Source organism: Hemicordylus capensis, chromosome 3, assembly GCF_027244095.1.
Source record: "Hemicordylus capensis ecotype Gifberg chromosome 3, rHemCap1.1.pri, whole genome shotgun sequence".
Taxonomy (NCBI): domain Eukaryota; kingdom Metazoa; phylum Chordata; class Lepidosauria; order Squamata; family Cordylidae; genus Hemicordylus; species Hemicordylus capensis.
In genome coordinates this window covers 123837226-123845546 of record NC_069659.1, presented here as the reverse complement: position 1 = coordinate 123845546, position 8321 = coordinate 123837226, and positions in this window count along the sequence as shown.

The window sequence follows — 8321 nt, the reverse complement described above, 5'->3', positions numbered from 1 at the left end:
TTTTAGGTCATACTTGAGGATGTTTATGCAAACTTTCCCCCCTATATTTATATGAGATTCCACATCTTGTAAGATTTTTTGAGATTTTCTGGAGCCAATCAGAAGCAGCACTGAACATTCTAAACCATGACCTGCAATCCCATCTGTTCCTCTAGGATAGAAACTTCAGACCAGTTTGGACTGTGTGTCTGACTGACCCTTCTGAACATTCAATAGAAGAATGTTCAGAATGCACATATTCTGTTCCCCATCTAGGCACACAATTCCAGTTTTCATAATCATGTGAGAGGGCAGTTAGTTTGGAACTCTTCCTCATGCACAATAAAGGGTGATTATGAAAATTGGAATGGCATGCAGGCAGGGGCAGCAGGATCTGTGCCCTCATTTCCTAAAAATGGTTTGCATATTTTTCCAGGGAGAGCCAGTCCACCAGTTGGGATTGTTCAGTAGGCCAGCACTGCTCTCCAGACTTAGTGGCTCATGGGCTGACATGCTAATTTCAGGGCTGCTTTGTTGAGGCAGCTGGCGAAGCTGGTGGCTTTTGACGAATCAGTTTGAGGAGCCTGCGATTCAATTCAACTTCAAATCAAATCACAGATATTGATTCATGCACACCCCATCAGAAACTCTTGCTGATCTACTGAAAACAGTACTGAGATCCACCAGTAGACCCCAGTCTAACTTCTGCCCTCCCTTCTCATAAATTGTGCTGTTAACCACTGCACTGTGCAATCAAAATTTCCATCATATATTTTCTTTAACAACATCAAAAACAGACTACCCTATTTCCCCTCCTTTTCCTCTCACTACTTTGGAATCACCACTTTAAGTAGGGTTGTGCGTTTTGTAATTTTAATGTTTCAATTTGTACCAAATCTGAATCAACCCCATTTTGTATTTTGTCCAAAATTAAGCCTTCTGAATCACCCCAGTTTTGTTTTGTATCCGGATTAATCTGAATCCGAATCTGAATTAATTTGGATTAAAAAGGGGTCACATGGCCAAAATAGTGGGTGGGGGTTGTAGTGCCCAATGAGTGGAAGCTACCACAAAAATTTCGGTGAATTTTTGAAGTTTGTGCGTCTTTCAGGTTTTCCTCATAGGGTATAATGGAGGTTTCAGGAAAAGTATAGCTTCTCGTGGGGGGGGAGGGGTGGCCCATAGTGGAGTGTGGTTGGTGGTAGTGCCCAGTTGGTGCAAGGAAGTTACCACAATTTTTTCAAAGGAATTTGGCAAAGGGCTGATTTTTAAAGAATTAATGAAGTTATGCGTCTTTCAGATTTTCCTCATAGGGTATAATGGAGGTTTCTTCAGTCCCGTAACTCCACTTGGGGGGCAATGGGGTGGCCCAGAGCAAGTGGCGGTGTAGTGCACATAGGGTGCCAACCACCCACATGGGTTGCCAACCCATGAAGTACAGGGTTTTGTTGTTCTAGAGGTGTTCTGAGTGTAGATTCTTTGGTAGCATATGAGAGTGGATTCATGGTTTTTCATTAAAAATCTCATTTGCTACCAGAGAATCTAAACTCAACACCTCAGAAACAACAAAGCCCAGTACCCCAATGGGTTAGCAATCCAGGGGAAGGGTTGGCACCCTCTGTGCACTACACCACCACTTGCTCAGCACCACACCAGTGCCCCGCAAGTGCAGTTATGGGGCTGCTGAAACCACCATTATTCCCTCTGGGGGAAAAGCTTAAAGGCTCTCAAACTTCCCCAAATCACAAAAAATCAGCCCTTTGCCCTATTCCTTTGGAATCTGGGTTGTGGCAGGCACCCCTTGGGGCACTGCCACCCAACCCACTGTTCTGCCCCAGCAGACCCCTTTCTGCCCCAAATCTGCCCCAAAGACTCTCCAACTTCCACAATTCCTAAGAAAGCAGCCCTTAGGCCAATTACATGGGAGTCTCGGTTGTGGCAGGCACCACTTGGGGCACTTCCACCCAACCCACTGTTATTATTATCTATATATTTAATTCTCTTGGGACATGCGTGCCCAGGATTTGGCGGTGGAACTCTTGCGACAAGCTGCGAGAGTTCCGAAGTGAGGACTGAGGAGGAGAGGGGAAAGAAAGTGCCGGCAGTGGCCTCCAGCCAGCCGGCGGGTGAAGGAGCGGGGAGAGAAAGGCGGCGACGAGCAACGAGTGGGGGAAGAGAAAGGCGGAGGTGGGCAATGGGCGGGGAGAAAGAAAGGCGGGCAGCGGGCGGGGGAAAGAAAGGCAGCAGCGGGCAGTGAGCGGCGGAAGAGAAAGGCAGTGGCAGGCAGCAGCGGGGGGAGAGAAAGATGGCAGTGGGCAGCAGGTGAGAAAGGTGGCGGCGGGCGGGGGGAGAGAAAGGCAGCGGTGGACAGTGGGTGGGGGGAGAGAAAGGTGGTGGCGGGCAGCGGGTGAGGAAGTCGGCAACGGGCAGTGGGCGGGGGAAGAGAAAGTCGGCGGTGGGCAGTGGGCGTGGGGAGAGAAAGGCGGCGGCGGGCAGCGGGCGGGGGGAGAGAAAGGCTGCAACGGGCAGCGGGCGGGGGAGAGAAAGGCAGTGGTGGGCAGAAGGCTGGGGAGAGAAAGGCAGTGGGGGGCAGCAGGTGGGGGAGAGAAAGGCGACGGCGGGCAGCGGTTGGGGGAGAGAACGGCAGTGGCGGGTGGGGGAGAGAAACGCGGTGGCGGGTGGCTGGCAGGGGGGAGAAAGGCAGCAGCAGGCAGCGGGCGGGGGAGAGAAATGCGGCGGTGGGCCTAGGGCGGAGGGAGAGAAAGGCGGCGGCGGGCAGACGAGAGGGAGAAAAAACAGCAGCAGCGGGGCCCTTCTTGGCCGGCTGCCACAGCTCTGTGTGGGGAGAGGAATGGGAGAGGAGGAGGGCTGGAGAGCACGGGCTGGAGGGAAGGGGAAGAGAGAAGAGACCGGTGGCAGGAGGAAGAGGGAGGGGGAAACAGCCGGCCCCAAAGCACCGCACAGATGCTCTGTGTGGTGTTGGCTAGTTATTATTATTACACTGATATCCCACTCTTCCTCCAAGGAGCCCAGAGTGGTGTACTACATACTTAAGTTTCTTTTTTCACAACAACCCTGTGAAGTAGGCTAGGCCGTGAGAGAAGTGACTGGCCCAGAGTCACCCAGCTAGTATCATGGCTAAATGAGGATTTGAATTCGGGTCTCCCCGGTCCTAGTCCAGCACTCTAACCACTACACCATGCTGGCTCTCGCAGCAGACCCCTTTATGCCCCAAATCTGCCCCAAGGACACTCCAACATTGACAATTCCTAAGAAAGCAGCCCTTAGGCCAATTCCATGGGAGTCTGGGTGGTGGCAGGCACCCTTGGGGCACTTCCTCCCAACCCACTGTTTTGCCCCAGCAGACCCCTTTCTGCCCCAAATCTGCCCCAAAGACACTCCAGCTTTCACAATTCCCAAGAAAGCAGCCCTTTGCTTTAACCAAACATAATAGCTTGTGCCACCCATATACCTTGAAGAGTGGTGTCCTTGCTGGCATTTTGTTAATTTGTTTTGTTTTCTGCAAGGGCTTAGATATTTTAAATGCAAACAGGACAGGGCATGTGGAATCTTAATCATTACACACAAAATAATAAAGAGGGAGAAAATGGTGCGGGGGAGGGGGCAGGAGGAAAGGAAATCTTGCAATCTCAGAAGCACAGACAGAGTTGACAATGGATTGGCTGCTCTCAACTCAACTTAATCATTTCATTCTCAGCACACAATTGCATCACAATACAGTGCATTTCTCTTAACTAAATTGCCCAAGGGAATGTCATTGTCTTCATTTGTCCCTTTTTGCATATCTTATCTTCTGCTATGCTAATCCTTCTGACAAACACTCAGTCAGCTGATGCTGAAGAGACAAAAAGGACAATTTGCAATGGAATTGCAATGCTGAAATGGAGCTCCGAAGCGTTTTCTGAAGTAAACAAAATTCAGATCAGAGAGGAGGTCATTTCGGTTTGTAAACAAAAATTATTGGAGGTCTAATTCTGGTTTCGATTTGTAGACAAATCATCCAGAATTGCCATTTTCGGGCACAAATCGATTTGTGCCCAAATCAAAATGCACAAGCCTAATATTTATATCTTTTCTCCAAAATGGTCCTTATCCAAATATCCTTATCCCTCCTTCAGTTGACAGACAATAAAGGCAACCCCCCCACCAAGGGTGTTTGTGTTTGTCTATCCCCTTCTCCTAAAAAGCGATGCCATCTTTTTCTGCTGCAACTATGTGTTTAAAACCTGGGAATAAAGTATTCCAAAGAGAAATGCTATACAATGAACCTGAGCCTAGATGCTAACAATACAGGCCAAAAATACTACTCTATGTTTTAAAATAAAAAGCAGGAAGATAGATGGCAGAAAAAGACCTTTTTGTCCCACAGCCACGATCAGCCATGATGGCTGGCGGTGGTGGTGGTGGTGGGGGGGCGGGGGTAGGGATGTGGATTCATCATGTTGTCTGAAGGCTGCAGCTTGTCTTCAACCGGAGTTGAGGGTAGAATGCGCCTCACTCTTACTTCTCCTATTGGCTGCCATGGCTTTCCTTCATGCACAGGAGGAAGCCCGCACAGTCAGTTCCCTCCCTCAGTCTCCCAGACTCCAGACGGATTATTTGGGAGTGTGGTGAGGGGAATGGGTTATGTGCTATGTGTGAAGGGGGTCTTAGAGTTTTCTGTACAAAATATATCAAAGGGCTGGTTTGGTCAATATGCTCAACTGGCTCCACCCAACACATTTTTAGGAAATGAAGGCACAGATTCTGCTGCCCCTGCCTGCATGCCATTCCCATATTCATAATCACCCTTTATTGTGCATGAGAGAGAGTTTCAAATTAACTGCCCTCTCACGTGATTATGAAAACTGGAATTGTGTTGAAGCAGAATATGTGCATTCCCATCTTCTGTTGAATGTTGGGTAGGGTCAGTCCGATTGTAAAGGGTCTAGATAATCCATAGCATCCAAGACCCTTTGCAACTGAACAGACACCACACACTCTGTCACCTTGCTTTAAAAGGGAAGATTTGAAATAGGCTATTAGTTATCAAGGTTAGTTTTCTTACCACCACCTGCTTTAGGCTCGATGACATCTTGCCCTCCCTTAGTGAAGCATTAATAACTGGCTCCAACCACCTACCTGTTCCTTCCCGGGCAGATTTTACTAGACATGAGGGGCAAGGTTCCAGAGTGCATGATGCTGACTGCACATGTCTAGGATTTTGTCCACTGCCTCAAGACTACACTAATGGAAAAATAATTCATCACAATTGGTTCAGGTGGTTCCTGAGGCATGTCTCCTAGAACTACCAAAATCCTGGAGTCCAAATCAGCACAGATGTGAGCAACTTTATCTGCAAAGTGACAAGCAGGCTGCTGATGGTTCTTCCCCTGTCACACGGAGGGCCTGTGTGAAGCAGTGACTTTGCCACATGAAACAGCTCTGCTGGCCTACACTGGGCAGAGGCAATGGAGGCAGAGAAAAAACATTTCTTTGCTTCCCTCACCACCATGGAGTAGTCCCTTAAATGGACTGTAGCCAGTATTTATTTATTTATTTTTATTTTTGCATTTGGTCATATTCTTTGGTCAGATCTTCCTCTAGCATTGCTCTAGCCATCATCCAAGTTGTTTCATTGACCTAAGATCCAAGGAGTGGAAGGTGCTCCACCAAGCCAGAGAGGGGATTTAAGAGCAACCATGTCAATAGCCCAGGTTGTCTCCACATTCCAGAGATTAACCAGGGCCTCAACAGTTCTGAACACTGCAAACTCCCCAAGGGCTGTCTAGAAACAGAGCAGATACATAAGCCTTTGGGGGTGGACCATTATACTTGCTCCACCACCCCTGCAAAAGTTTGTCATAGCAGTCAAATTAACCCTAGCAGATGATGATCTGTGCATGACAAAGAAGTTATATCAAACTCCCCCACCTCCAGATCATTCAGTTATTGGTTGGCAAAAACCATATTCAGCATATGTGCCGCCACATGAGTAAAACTCAATATTAGTTGAGCCCATGGTTGCTTGTCATGGTGGCCATGAAGTTGTGAGCCACACTTCTGTTGGAAATTCTCTGTGGTGAGAGAATCCCTTTCTCATTATAGCAGAGTGCACAGAGGCACAACACAGCGGATTTAGTTAGGCATGCGTGTATGCTGAGAGTAAAGTAACTTGGAACCAATTCATAGTTTCAAATCAATATATAAGGCATTTATTAAGGAACTCCATTCTAGATAGGAAAGTGAGGAGTTAGGATCTCTAATCTATCTATCTAGCTGGATGCAGATGGATTCTGCATTTTCTCTGCACACATGGTGCAGGGAGAGAGACTTGCCATGTTGCAAGGTAGAAGGGCAGGTAGGGAAGAGAGAGAGAAAAGGAAGTTAGTCCCTGAGATTAGCAATCTACATATCAAAGGGATAGCATCAGAGCAGTGGAGAAGTGATGACCAATGTCTTGACCCTCTAGCCCTCTGACTTACTAGTCTGTCCTCTACTGTCTGAGACAAAGAGACAGCGCAAAGTCCTTTAACTTCCAACAACTTCTACTAGTGGGGCCTCAGCATGCACATTCAAGTCCCCCAAGACAATAAGTCTAGAGAATCCAACACCACCCCTGAAACCACTCCCACCAGCCCAGGCAGAGATACTGATGTGCAGCAGGGTGGTCAGAATACCAAGAGAATCCAGTAGAATTCTTATCCTATCTCTTAGGTCCACCCTCAAGGACAAGCATTCAAAATTCTGGTATTGCCTAACTGGGCACCTGGAGAAGGGAACGGATTCATGACTGATTACCACAACTCCTCCTCCCAGACCCTCAAGGTGGAGCTCCTGTAAGATCATCATACCTGGAGGGCAGAGCAGGGAGAGACTCACACCACTGAGCTCACTTAAACAGGTCTCAGTCACACGTACCAGGTCAGCATGCTAATCCACAATTAAATCATGGATGAGAGACATTTTTGCATTTACTGGCCTGGCATTCAACAACATAACCCTAATCCTTGAGGGAAGAACACCCTGGAACTGCAGGATTGGAGAAGAGCCAGAAAAAGGAGTTGGCCTCAGTTTCCTAGACCATTTCTCCCATAACAGCCTGACCAACTTCCACTGCCAAATCTCTCTCTCTCTGGCCGCCACCCAAAAAGAGCTGCCCCCAGGCTACCTCCATCCCCTGCTCTCCCAGGTACATGCTAAACACCAGCTCCCACAGGACAGAGTTTTTTTAAAGGTAGAGGTTTAAAGGTCACAAATCCCAGGTCACAGGCTTTTCTCACAGGCTGAGAGTGCAGAACGAGAGCCCTTCTTCTGCTCTTGGCCTTAGGCTCGCACCTCTGCCTCCATGTATCCTCTTGTATCTGCAGAAGGGGCAGGAGCAGAGCAAACAATTCAGGGTTCCACCCACAGCTGCCACTTCCCACTCTCCCAATCCCCATGTAGTCTCCCATGCAAATGCAAACCAGGGCAGACTCTGCTTCGTAAAGGGGGCAATTCATGCTTGCTATCACAAGACCAACTCTCCTCTCTTCTACTTAGGTAGAGGGAAATATTGGTTATGTATATTCCTCCATTCAGTAGTGAAGTCATTCTAGATATAAATATGAGGATCTGGCTTATATTTAATCAAAACAGTGGTCAAATAGCAGCATACTATCAGTTCTGACTATCAGGAGCAATGTTGCACCCCCAAGCAGCAGTCCTTTTGAGTCTAGCTATCTGAGATCCTGTATATGAAGATAGCAAGATTCAGCATGAAGCCTAAAACATACTCTATGCTTCACGACCACTGAGCTGAAGTTCATCTCTCATCCTTTCTTAATGTTCCATGAGCTGCTCCAAAGGCCCTTGGGTCCCAAGCTTCCTCAAATAAATTAACCTTGTCTTATATTGTCTTTCTGAAGACCCCAGAAATGTAAGAATCAATCAAAATCTTTTGGTTATTTTTGACACAACTCCTGCTGGAAAAAGTACCACAGTCCATATCAAAGGTTCTTATGTGCAGCCGCAAGTCTGGATTCCATGCCCCAACATCAAACATTATGTGTAGAACCTTTTTGTTTGCAAAGTGAGTTACTTTGGTGTCATGTTTTGAGTGCTAGATGAGGACCAGGGAGACCCAGTCAGTCATGGGTCTCCACTCAGTCATGAAGCTGACCCTGAACAGTCTATGGTCACCTTCACATATAATGGAAAATAGCAGGTCCAATGTACCTGCAGTTTGCCCCCATTCCCCCCATCACACTCCCAGTCAATCCTATCTGGAGTCTGGGAGACTAGGGAGTGGGGCAGAGGCAGACTGGTTGCACGGGCTTACTCCTTCTTATGAAGGACAGCCG